The 12770-nt window shown below is 36.7% G+C and overlaps 1 long non-coding RNA gene across 2 annotated transcripts in view; it reads left to right on the top strand.

The window, feature by feature from the left end:
• LOC107660508 (uncharacterized) overlaps positions 1-9145 on the top strand; it is a 23221-nt gene extending 14076 nt beyond the window's left edge. The window contains exons 2-3 of one of the 2 annotated variants that reach the window (XR_001631007.1): positions 483-677; positions 8210-9145. This is a non-coding gene — a long non-coding RNA (uncharacterized LOC107660508). Of the gene's footprint in view, positions 1-482; positions 678-4318; positions 4470-8209 lie in introns of those variants that run through there. The other variant, XR_001631008.1, reaches the window with a different exon arrangement.
• The last annotated feature ends 3625 nt before the right edge of the window (positions 9146-12770 follow it).

Raw genomic sequence — 12770 nt, 5'->3', positions numbered from 1 at the left:
TTTTTTTTTTTTTTTTTTTTTTTTATATATATATATATATATATATATATATTGAATTTATTTGGCTTATAGGGTTAAAAAAGGTCATAAACAACAAATTTATAAATATACAGAGATATATTTTGAATATCATGAGATTTAAAAATATCAAGATGTTTTTTTATTTTTATTTTTTGCACAGCCCTAATTATGAGTGTATGTTTTACGAGGTTCTTTCAGGCCAGGCTGTCTTGTATCAGTCATATGGTTTTCTGCAGTACTCTGTAATCCAGGGCTTCATCTTTTGTGGATGTGGCTCTGGTGCCCGATGGTCTGTCCCCGTCCTTTTGTTTAAGCCAACCATAGCTGTGCACTTTCTCTTTAATGACCATATTGTCTGGCGGGGATGACATGTGATTTTCCTTTTACTGTGTTTCAGCTGCTCGGGGGCCAAGAAGTTCGAGCATGATCATGTAAGAGTGTGACTTTTGTGTGTTTTTCAGAGGCTGTGCAGGACAGTAGAAGCCGTTGAAGTTTGACTGTGGGTTTGCGCTCTCCCTCTCACCCACGCTCTGTCTCCAGAAGCTGCAGGGGTTTGGCTGAGTTGGCAAAAATGCGTTGCGACGCAGGAACAGAAATAAACTGTCGGCCTTCAAGAACTCCAACGCACGCACATCTTGTCCTAATTGGACCTCCAAGTAAGAGCTGTGAGGATAAAATACTACAGTGTTGAATAAGAAAAACAGTAAAATGATGGACTTTCCAAAAGCTGACATTCTGTAGATATATTTTACATAAATGACTGGGTTTTGGCTCCCGGCCCTTCATATAAGGGATTTATTGGAGTTTGCGTGTTCCAAGAAAAACGAAGCTATGTTGCATATAAGGGCTCCATACATCCTCCCGCAAACCTTGATCATAACTTTATTTAAAAATGACTATATAATGGCTTTCCATGTGTAAGTTACTTCAGTGGAACAGCCTCTAATAAGCCGTGAATCAAAAATGAGAGAAGAGGGAACGATGAAAACCATTTCTATACCAAAAAAGCAAGGTAGAAGCTGTTCTCTCAACACACACGGAGACATCATCACATCTGAAGGGCTTTGGTTTCTTTGACTGACATCAGGTTTATTTTCTTTAATATGCTCATACACATTCTTGCATGTCCATTCCCACAGATTTATGCCCTTTTAATGTAGTTTGCACTATGTGAGGGAGGCAGAGTGAAAGCTTTATGTCTGTCTGCTGTGATCCGTGGCATAAACAGTCTCACTGTACTCTGGAATCCTGCCACTCCTACAGGCTTTAGAAAAAGGGGCATTCAGGGTGAAAGGAAGGGGCAGCGTTTTGATGTGTCTTAAGTCTAACGGTTTTACATTTGGGCTGTTTGATTGATTGATGTTTTTAGGTGGGGCTGTTTAATTGGTGCTTTCAGATTGGTAGTTGGTTTTAAAGTGGGGTTGCTTAACTGTTTTGTGGTTTTCATTGGTTAATGTTTTTTTTTAATTGGTGGTTGTATTCAAGGAGAGCTATAAAACATTATTTTTTAAGTTAATACTTTTATTCAGCAAGGATGCATTAAATTGATCATATGTGACAGTAAAGACATTTATGATGTTACTTAAGTTTTATTTTAAATAAATGGTGTTCTTTTGAACTTTCTATTCTTTAAAAAAATCCTGAGAAAAAAACATTCTTTAAAAAATGGTTGCCAGAAAAATATTAAGCAGAACATCTGCTTTTGAAATTGATAATAATAAAAAATGTGTTTTGAGCAGAAAATCAGCATATTAGAATAATTTCTGAAGGATCATGTGACACTGAAGACAGTTTTTTTTTTTTTTTTTGATAAATGAATTTAAAAACTTAAAAAAAAAATTCTTACTTAGCCTTTTGGTTGTTTTGTGTATGCTATTTCAAAATGCTATCATTTCTCAGTTTTGGGTACAAAAAGAAGAAAAAAGGTCCATACTTTCCAATCACTTACATGTACTATAATATGAAATATTTCTTATTATTATTAATATTAGTTTTTTTTGTATCTTTGCGACCACCTACAGTTAAGTGAGTGGAATTCACTGTCATAAATATACAGTATTATATTGGATAGCTTTACACATGCATTCGTCGCTGCTGTAAAGCTATTTCCTCTTTTCATGGAATTTCGTACCTGCTCAGCAATTTTTTTTTTACTCTAAGAACAGAAGATTGAGGGTAGCTTGGGAAAGAAACAGAAGCCATTCACCTTAGTAGAAGTCAGTGTAGCACCAGAATGATTTTGAAACTGATGTTTCAACATAAAAACCTAAATACAGTTGCTTTAAGTTGAGGATGTTTGATTGATTGTAGAAATTAACTCTTTGCATGGTTACATTTATTAAAAGCAGGCTAGGTGATTTGGTTCAAAAACATTTTTGTTATGTTGGTTGAAAGTCTCTTTACATCCCGATAGCAGTCACTAAGTTAAGTGGTCTAAATGTATTTATATGTATTTATATCATCTGTCGAAGGTGTAGGACCATAAAATGTTTGTCCAATCATATCCCTCGGTACGAGGACTACGATAGGCTTTCCTACCTGCCTGACAACGTATGTATTTGCATACCTTCGCACATCTTGTTTGTGTAGACATGATATGTCATCCGCATGTTCCATTGCGCGTTTACAGACCAAATGATTAAAGGAAGGTGTTGTGTTAGTATTGTAATATTATGCTCTTTGTACTGTAATGTTTTCTCACCAGTGAATGAGACATGAGGTAATCTGACAGCATTGCATTCAACTCTCCACCAACACCGTCTCTCATTGTTTCACTTGTTAGCCTCTGGTCTGCCTGAGTGCGTTCATGTGTTTTAGAGGAGGCGTGGCTTTGGAGAGTGATTTTCAGGGAGGGTGGTTTCAGAGCTAGCTTGCTCTTGCTAGCCTCTCTGAAATCATCTACCCTACCTTTAAGTGAGCAGATGTTTTTTTTATCCAGTGACTTACAAATAAGCCTTATAGTAGTCCTTGTAGTTTAGTTGGTAGTTTGTAAATGTACTAGTCACTAGTCTGCCTCTCACTTCTCTCTCTTGTCTCTCTGTGTTGTTGTGTGAGGGTTTTGAATGAACTCTGTGGTGATCAACAGGAAACTGAGTGTCTGAGTGGTGATTTGCCAGAGATCGAATGGGTTGTGGGTTGTCCAGCCACTGATTTTTACAATAGGAAACATTGTGCATAGGCATGTCCGACAAACATCCTTTTGTCTGCAGTGTAGAAAACAGCTGTGTGCGTGTAAATCAGTGTTTGGGTGTGTGTGTCTGCTGGGGGGGAGAGAGTCAAAGTCCCAGATGGTCTCTGAGTTCAGGTCTGTAGCAGGTGACCCGTAGAAAGCCTTTGGGCTGATAGCAGAGCCAAACTCACTCAAAGCCTGACAGCACTCTAAATGCCTCTAATGCATGCATATACACTCTTTCCTATTGCGGTTATTGGAACAATGTAACCAGCGACTTGGGGCTGCATTCCTAAAGGTTTAGGAGTCAAAGGTTAAACTGGGGTTTACCTTTTTGTGCTACAAACTAAAACAAGCTTCAGAGGCAATGAACTCGGATAACCTGAGCACTTGAACTGTTTTCCTCAAAGTTAAATGCCTAGAATTTGACAATATGACACATTTTACTGTCTAGCTGGCACACCTGTGATTAGAAGCCCCTGAAACGGTCACACTAGCATTCAAATGTGTTCTTTTTAAAGAAATTAAATACTTTTAATGACTGAAAGTGATAGTAACAGCATTCATAATGCTACAAAACTCTTTCCATTTTAAATAAATGCTGTTCTTTTGAACTTTCCATTCAAAGAATCCTGAAAAAAAATGCATCCTGGTTTCCACAAACATTAAGCAGCACAACTGTTTGAACACCATTAAACACCCAATCAGCATATTAGAATGATTTCTGAAGGATCACATGACACTGAAGACTGGAGTAATGGCTGATGAAAATTCAGCTTTCATTATGTCAAAATAAACCCTAAAAAGTTTGTCATAATTCCAAAGCAATACAAAATGTTTTTGTATTAGCTTGAAAGAGTTCATTTTGGGATAATGAATGCTAAACTGAGATATATAGACTAGCAGTCATTATACAAAAATATTTGACTGCTCAGTGCCTTGATTGACCAATCAGCATTGTAATATTACTTAGGATATGATATAGAATTAATATTACTGAAATATTACTTATAGTATATAGATTTGTAAAAAAAATATATATATTGTTTCCAAGAGGTACAGCAATTCATACAATTAATTCTCTTCGTTTGAGCTGTCTTCCTGCTCTTTTCGTTGTTTCCTATCAAGGGCTGATTAGGTTAACTGGTTTTCCATCCCCCTACCTCAGTTCCAGCTTAAAAGTTGAACCTCATGGCACCTGCGGCACTGTGAGATCGTATCGCTGTGGAAACTCAGGGAAGCTTCTCTTTCATCTCATCAGACAGTCTGGCATTCCGTCATTGTCCAGCGGCGCATCTCGCCGAAACAGCCGTGCAGCTTCAAACGAGTGCCTTGTCTTCAGTGATCTTTCACAAAGAGGCTGAAGCTCAGATGCAAGAATTCTTGCGAAGGCAAGAGAGATGCCATCACAATGGAATACTTGATTCTGATTGGTCAGTCGTGACATTCTGTCGTAAAATATTTTTGTATAATGACTGATGAAATGTAACCTTGAAAAGGTAAATTTACAATAAATTCCACCAAAAAAAGCTAATAAAATGAGTGATTCATTTGAACAAACCAATTAGAACAAACAATAAATAATTTGAACAACTGAACACAAACCAATCGTTTCTTTGTTAAATAGAACAAACAAATTGAGTTCTATCACAACATCTATCAGTGAATCATTTGCTTGAACTGAACAAACAAATCAATTCATTAAAATGAATCCGACATCCCAGAACTACTTATCAATCAGTGAATCATGTTTTAAAACGGAATAAAGTGATTCACTAAAATGAATTGATCTACCGCAGCACAGCATCTATCAGTGAATCCTTTGTTTGAACTGAACAGACAAATCGATTTGTTAAAATGAATCAGGCTTCCCAGCACTATCACTCACTGAACCATTTTTTACAACAAAACAAACTGATTCAGTAAAAGGAATTGATCTCCCTTGCATAACATCTATTAATGAGTTATTTGTTTAAACGGAACTAACAAATCAATTAAAGACCTGGACTTCCCAGTATTTATCAATCAGTGAATCATCTTTTAAAACCGAACAAACAAAGTGATTCACCACAATTAATTGATAGAGAGAGTTAGAAAAAGTAGCTTGTTACTGTGAAAAGCTTCACTCTTTTGAAAAGTTTAATTACTGTCCCGCTACTGAAAATGTAGTTACTCAAGTTCTATTTAGTTTCTATTTCTATTCATTTCCCTTTAATTACTCTTCATTTCACTTTTGTTTACTTTGATTAGTTCTCTTCAGCTCTGGCATGAAGTCATATTTTGTAGCAAAGAGGAAATCCTAGGACATCATCTAGCTTTCCTCTCTCACACTAAAGACACGTCCACAGCAGTGGAAACCACAGGTGGCTGTAGAGGACGGAAGCATTGTGAGACACATCAGGGGTGAACGTGTTCCTGATTGCCTCCTGACCGCAGCGGCAGCGATGTGTAATCAGCGCTGATAGACGAGCTGCCCGACCACAGCTTGATGCAGGGTATTTTAAGAGCTAAAACGGGGCCCCCTCCCAACCCCCCACTTCCCCCCAAATTCTGTGGAAGACCACAAGGAGACACACTGAAAAAGGCCACATCCACAGTCCACGTTAAGATCAGACCACCACGTCTGAAAGCCATTATGGACTATATATTAGACAAATGCGTATATAGGAAGGCACATTCTTTCTCTCTCTCGCTTTGTGAAGTTGGACCACTTCATATACCACCCTAAGTACTCTTAGGACAAATAAGGAATGTTTTTGTAAAGGTGGGGATTCACGCAAAAGGACAAACTGCTATTGGACTGAGGGTGAGTTGAAGTGATGGTCTATTTTTAATGATAGTGTGTTGTACAAATACAGTGGGGTCTTTTAAAAATTATTTAAAAAATCATTAAAAATGTAAGATTCTGAAGTATTTCAGATTTCTGGAAGGTGGTTTGGATCAGACTTGTACAAAATAGATTGCTTGTGTTTTTCCCCTATTAAAGTAGTTAAAAACTAAATATATTTTAATTAGATGGGACAAAAATTATGATTTTTCTGAACTTGGGTCACTAATTGGTCCACTAAAATGAATCAGGGATTCCAGCACTACATATTAATCAGTGAATCATATTTTAAAACCGAAAAAGCAAATTGATTCACTAAAATGAGCTGAGCACAATACTGATTAAAAATACCAAAAAAAGAGAGAAAAGAATAGACTTAAATTTGATAGGCCAAAAACTGTCAAAACACCTGTGTAAACATAACTTGAGTCATTAATCGACTCACTTATATGAATCAGACAACCTTAGCACTATTTAGCAATCAGTAAATAATTTTTTTAACAGAATAATCAAATTGATTAACTAAAATGAATTGATCTACCCCAGCATCATATCTATTAGAAATGTTTACAAAACTAAAGATTGGAATTGGATAGGGCAGAATTTTTTTTCTGTCTGTAGGACCATAACTTGGCTCACTAATTGATTCGCTAAAATGACATCCAGCACTACATAATTACTGGTGAATCATCTTTTTAAACAGAATAAGCTAATTGATTCACTAAAATGAATTGATCTAAACAAATTTTTTACACTGACCAGGTGTATTCTGGGTATAAAAGACTGAGAAAGGCAAGGATCTTCATGAACAACCTGAGTGATAATGATGTTGTATGGAACACTTTAATGGCATGGCTTGCATTATATGTGTTTGCATGCTACTGTATATTCTATATTATTGGGTACTCTCCGATCACACAAATGTATGAAATTCATACAAATATCCTGCTAAATAACTGATAATATCAAATACTGCATGAGAACACCACCAGAGCAATGTTTTGGCGATGCAATATAAACTATTTGGGGTAGTATAAAGCCTGTATGTGTTCTGTCTCGTGATAATGTAATGCTGAGTATCTGGATTCACAGGGGACCCCTGTACACACACATCCACTCTACCCACAATCCCCCTGGATTATCACATCCCTCCCTCACACCACTGTTGCCATAGGAAACCCTTTCACCCCCCATGGTCGTCTGAAGAGGTGGTGCGGTGTGTGTGAATTCATCGTGCATTGTGTTCGAAATGGTAGAGCGATTTGGTTGAAGAGTTTGGTTTTAGTGCAAATCAGATCACCGCCTTTTGTCTGAAAAGAAAGAGTGTGTGTGTGAGAGAGGTAAACTAATATTTGTTTGAAATAAAGAAAATAATGAAATTATAAAGGAATGCCATCTGCAATTATATGCTTTCCAGAACATCACTTTTTATTCTTTTATGATGAGATTTATTTGACTTGCAGAGCATTTTGTCTATGGATTTTGGTTTTGTGTAGGAAGGTCCGCTACAACAGTTGTTCCTCTGGAGTTTTATTAGGATTTTAGAGCCATACGAATATGATTGCACATTTATATTCTATTTATTATTTTTGACAGAAGCTTACTCTTGTCCAGATTTTAGGGGTGGCTTTTATTAGGGCAAGGTGCAACAAACAAATAATCAATAAATAAATAGTCTGTAATATTGTCTGTAATATTGTGAAATGTCATTACAATTTAAAACAACTGCCTTATATTTTAATATATTTTAAAGTGTAATTTATTCCTGAGATGAGGAATTTTCAGCAGCCGTTACTCCGGTTTTCAATGTCACATGATCCTTCAAAAAAAAAAAAATATATAATTATTAATTAGCTGATTTGGCTCAAGTAATAAATCTTATTATCAATGTTAACAAGTTGTGCAGCGTAATATTTTTGTGGAAACTGTCATGCTTTTTCCAGGATTCTTTGATGAATAAGTTTAAAAGAACAGCATTTATTTGAAACAAATATTTTGCAACATTATAAATGCCTCTGTTGCTTTTATTTTATTTTATTTTATTTTATTTTATTTTCACGAGTTATGCTGGAGCCACCACTTGTTTTTGTCTCGAGTAACAGCTAATGTTCTTTGTTAATGTGTCTAGCTTTTTAATCAAATAGCTTTTCTAATTTTGAATTCCTCACTCATATTCTCATTTGATCTTTTAGCAGACACTCGGCTCAGCACAGTGACGGTTCTTCTTGAAGGTTCTGAGGACGCAGAAGCCCAAGTGACAAGGTCTGAATGAAATATTTTGGTCTTTCCCACCCTCTTGCTGGTCTTGTTGAACATTCAACGCTGTCGGTGAGTTTTTGACATTGAAAAACCATCGACCGTTGATTGTGCCCTGAGGCCACGCCCTCTTCAACCAGGACACGCCCACCTCTATAAATGAGTTCATTTCTACAAAGGTCATAATCAACATTCATTGCTGTCGGTGGGTTTAGTTTTGTAACAGCTCTCTGAACAATGAATGTAACTATGGCCCAGATTCCAGCCTGTCATGCCAGCGTACATCATACTCTGTGCCAGTACAGCGGAGATCAGCTTTTCTATTCCTTTCTTCTCCTGCTCTCATCCTCACGGATCTGGAGTTCTTCAAGGAAGACGCAAATAGAAGCAGCCGCGCTGACTGTTTCCTCCTGCATCTAATTGGTGGTTGTGTATATGTGTGTGTGTGGAGCGAATAGAAGGAAATGGAGGATGAATGTGTAATCATTTAGATGTTCTTCTCGTTTGGCTGTTTTGTCTCTCAAATTATATACTGTGTTCACTGCAGCCTGAAATGAGCCTAAAATGGCACTTGCTGCTGAATACTGTGTCCTCTCTGTCAGCTGTGTGTCTGTTTGGTGTTAGCTGGCATTTGTGCAACTTTTTAGTCTATGTACATGAGATACGTAGCGTATGTATGTGTCTCCATCGCAGACATCAAAGAAAAAGCTTCAGTCTTAAAATCTCCAGATACCGAAACACAACAACACAGTCATTGTCTATTCCCGTCTGCTTTTCTGTCTCCTTCTGTCTCTTTCTTTGACTACCTTTCATTCTTCCATGTTCTCAGTGGAACATTATCTGAATAAAATGTCTGCATAATAAAATCTTAGTGGGGCATTGCGTCTCTGTCCTGATTTTGAGTGTTTGTTGTCTTGTCGTCTTGTTGTGGAGAAGAATCTCTTTTTAAAACCAGTGCTTGAACACAACTAACAGCAGGGAGCGGGCATGCGAAATATGATTTTGCCAAAGTACAACATTTCTGTCAACACCATGAACCATATTATCAGCCAAGCATACATCTAAACTCTGAAAAGTGTGTGAGGTTAATGCAATATAAATCTTATCAGCTTGGCTCATGAATATTAATCAGGTGACGTAATGTCTGTCCAATGGAGAGCAGTGGGTGGGATCCGGAAGTGGAAATTCCATATATTTTCTCCATAGGGGAACTGATTTTAAACAATAACTTAAACTTTCAAAAAACATACATACTTTGAGCACTGATATTATTAATTGATGGTATATGATTTTGTTGAAGCCAACCGCCCACATTAATTCAACTTATTCTTAAAATAATCATGTTTAAGTGCAAAATTAAAAAGGACATTGCTCATGAATCTGCAAAAATCTCCTTGTATTGTAGTTTTTTTTTCCTGGTTGAAGCTGTTAAGGTACTGTCTTGTACCTTTGACTTTCAGTCTGATTTTCAAACACGTTTTGCTTCAAATTAAAGTTGGTTGGATTAGTTTGGCTTATAACTCTTTAAAAAAAAAAAAAAATCCGATTTTTTTAAAATACCTATGGGAAAATTATTCCAGGATCCAAGGCCACTGAAAAAGTTGCCAGGCACTTATGCACTCTAGTCCTTGCTAAAATGCAAGTACAGTAAGTGGTGACTAACATGGTCTTAAAGTAATTTTTATGTGACCGGTTACTAAAACTCTTTTCAGATTAATGCTTGTTTCCCAAAAAGTGGTGACAAATATTTTAAAAAGTTTAAAAGTGCAGATACAGTTATAATGGTTGTTACTGGTCATCTTAAATAAACCCTTATATTACATGTAAAGTATGGTACTACCATGTTTTGGATATGATACTGTCATTGTTGGACATACATCATAATAGTGCTATTGTATTGTATTTAAGTACCATGAAAATATCACAGTATGTGAACTTAAAGTGTTATTCGTTACTGTAAGTACTATGGTATTGGTTGAAAACAATGTTTGTTTTAGGCCCCAATCTGAACCTTACCCCTAAAAACTGAGGGCAATGATTGGCTGACCTTTTAGGATGAGCAGCAATATTCCCTTTGTGTAAATCTATGAGAGCAAAGTGGTCCATTCTTAAAATAAGCTGAGTGAACTCAAAGAATTCCCTGAGAATTATTGCTCCGATTTGGTTTTGTAATTTTATTAGTTTATAACCCACAGAGCACAATGAAATATTTCGCAATGCTGTAAAGGTAAAGATGTATTGACACCTATGTTGTAATAACTGCTGTCATGAGTCAGGTCAATAAACTCAGCAATTAGCATTTTACAGTTCTTTTCGAGCCCTAGCTAAACGAGTTAGTTTCTTACGCAGCTTTGTGAGAACACAGGGCCACAGCGTTCGTCAGATCCTCAGTGCTGGGATCAAACCTAGCCCGGAGCTGTAGATGAAATAATCAAACATAGCTAATGCAGAACGACACTGTCTGTCTGAGTTATTCTCAGTGCTAGTGTATTCTTTAGGCCCCATTAAATGGCTTGCAATAGGCTTTAGTCACAGTGCATGACCCAAGATTTCATCACAGAAACTCCGAAATGGTGATCTTAGCTCTAAAAAAGTTTTGGCTAATATGAACAGCAATTAAACATTCATACGTGTGTGAGTTCATGTGCCGGGGGAAGTTTGCCGTTCAGATTGCGTAAAAGGAAAGATTAGAGCTGGGCAGTGGAGCTGTTTTGTTGCCGAGTTCCTGTTTGTGTGTGTGGGTGTTTAGGAATGTGTGTGTTTCTCCATTATTCAGCAGGAAGTCCTCTGTGTGTGCAGCAGTGCAGATAGGACCGAGGCAATGATGTCATTGACTGGAGAGCCTGGCTGGTAATTAAACCACTCAGCTGCAGGAAGTGTGTGGTTGTAATTTAGGGGACAAAATAGCTTAAAAATTGTCCCTATAGAAGCAGCCAAAAATTCATTTTGGGGAAGCTGTAAAATAGAAAGTGTCATGCTAGTCATGCTAGTAGGCTAATACTTGAATTTGAGAACAAGGGGTTTTCATCCGTCAAGATGTTGCATGGAAATGTTCACTTTAGTGTGTTCAGTCCTCTGAAACACCAAAGATATACTCGTGAAAAGTAGGGGGAAACGAATTTTGTAGTTTTCTCCCTGTATTTGGACGATTATTCCATTAAAACCATTGAAATGTTTTGGCTGTTTGTAAGGCCTACATCAGAATGCAACTTCAAAATGTTTTTAATACTAGCCTAAATATGGGACTGTCCTCTCATACAGAGAGTGAGTGTTGCATCATATCCTTCTGAAAGGTTTGTGTTTCACTGAAGAAATAAAAATCATAAGGGTTTAGATCAACGCGAGGGTGAGTACAAATAATGACTACATTTTTATTTGTGGGTGAACTATCCTTTTAAATTTAACATTTATAATTTGCCTGCACCTGTTGTTGTTTCTAAACACAAACAGTATGATTTACTTCAGTCAATTTGCAGGGAATTATGTCTTTCTTCCTCGTTCTTTCTCACTGGGAGTTTTTTTTTTAAGTATGCAAAATATGCTAGACTTTCCCTTCATAATCAGATCTTTTTTTTTAAAGTAAGCAAAATGTGCTACACTTTCCCCTCATAATCAGAACCTTTTTTTTTTTTTTTTTTGAAGAAAATATCCGGATACGTTTATTTAAGCTATTTTGAGCACCTTGTATCTATTTGTTAGTTTATGCTCGTTCGTACTGAGAAAGTAAGAAAGAAAGAAAGACCTTATACATTTTGCAGTTCTGATTCTGGCCAGAGAGAGTATAAAGTAACAACTGTGTTGTTCTTGTTATTTTTAATCTGTCCTATGCTGAATATGGGGCTACAGTCGCTGGTTTACATCAATGAAATATAGAAGAGGGCGACACCATGTGGATCTTCTAAGTATTTCATCTTTTTTCTTTCACTATAAAACACAAACCCTAAATTACTTCACTACAACTATAAACTCTGCCATAACGAATGCCTGACCAACCCCACAACCCTCCCCTCCGCCTCCGGTCTGAGACCGCTGGCCTGCCGCTGCTGTGCTGTCCTGAAGCCGCTGTGACGGACAGTATGGCGCTGCGGATTGTGAGTGTTATTTTGACAGATTATCTTTCAAGGTTTGTTTGAGACGTTATTCTGCATTCAATGCTTCCTCTTAGATGACATCAGTAAGGTTATTTCCCAGAGCTGAAGCACCACACCTTTTTTATCCAATCACAGAAAATGTCTCTGCTAGTTCAGTCTATGCACTTTGTGTGAAGCACATGGTAAATCTAGTTAATAATTTAGCTAAAAATTAAAGCATGTGCTCTACATCTAATGTGCATTTATTTTACAGATATTGTTCTGAAACTCATCGTGTGTGTGTGTGTGTGTGCGTGTGTGTGTGTGTGGTGTGTATTCTATAATTCTATAATAGTTATATATATATATATATATATATATATATATTATACTAAACATTTTAAAATTATAAATAAATGAATTTGTG

This window comes from Sinocyclocheilus anshuiensis, unplaced genomic scaffold (assembly GCF_001515605.1).
Source record: "Sinocyclocheilus anshuiensis isolate Anshui unplaced genomic scaffold, SAMN03320099.WGS_v1.1 scaffold850, whole genome shotgun sequence".
NCBI lineage: Eukaryota > Metazoa > Chordata > Actinopteri > Cypriniformes > Cyprinidae > Sinocyclocheilus > Sinocyclocheilus anshuiensis.
This window is presented reverse-complemented; position numbering and strand designations above follow the sequence as displayed.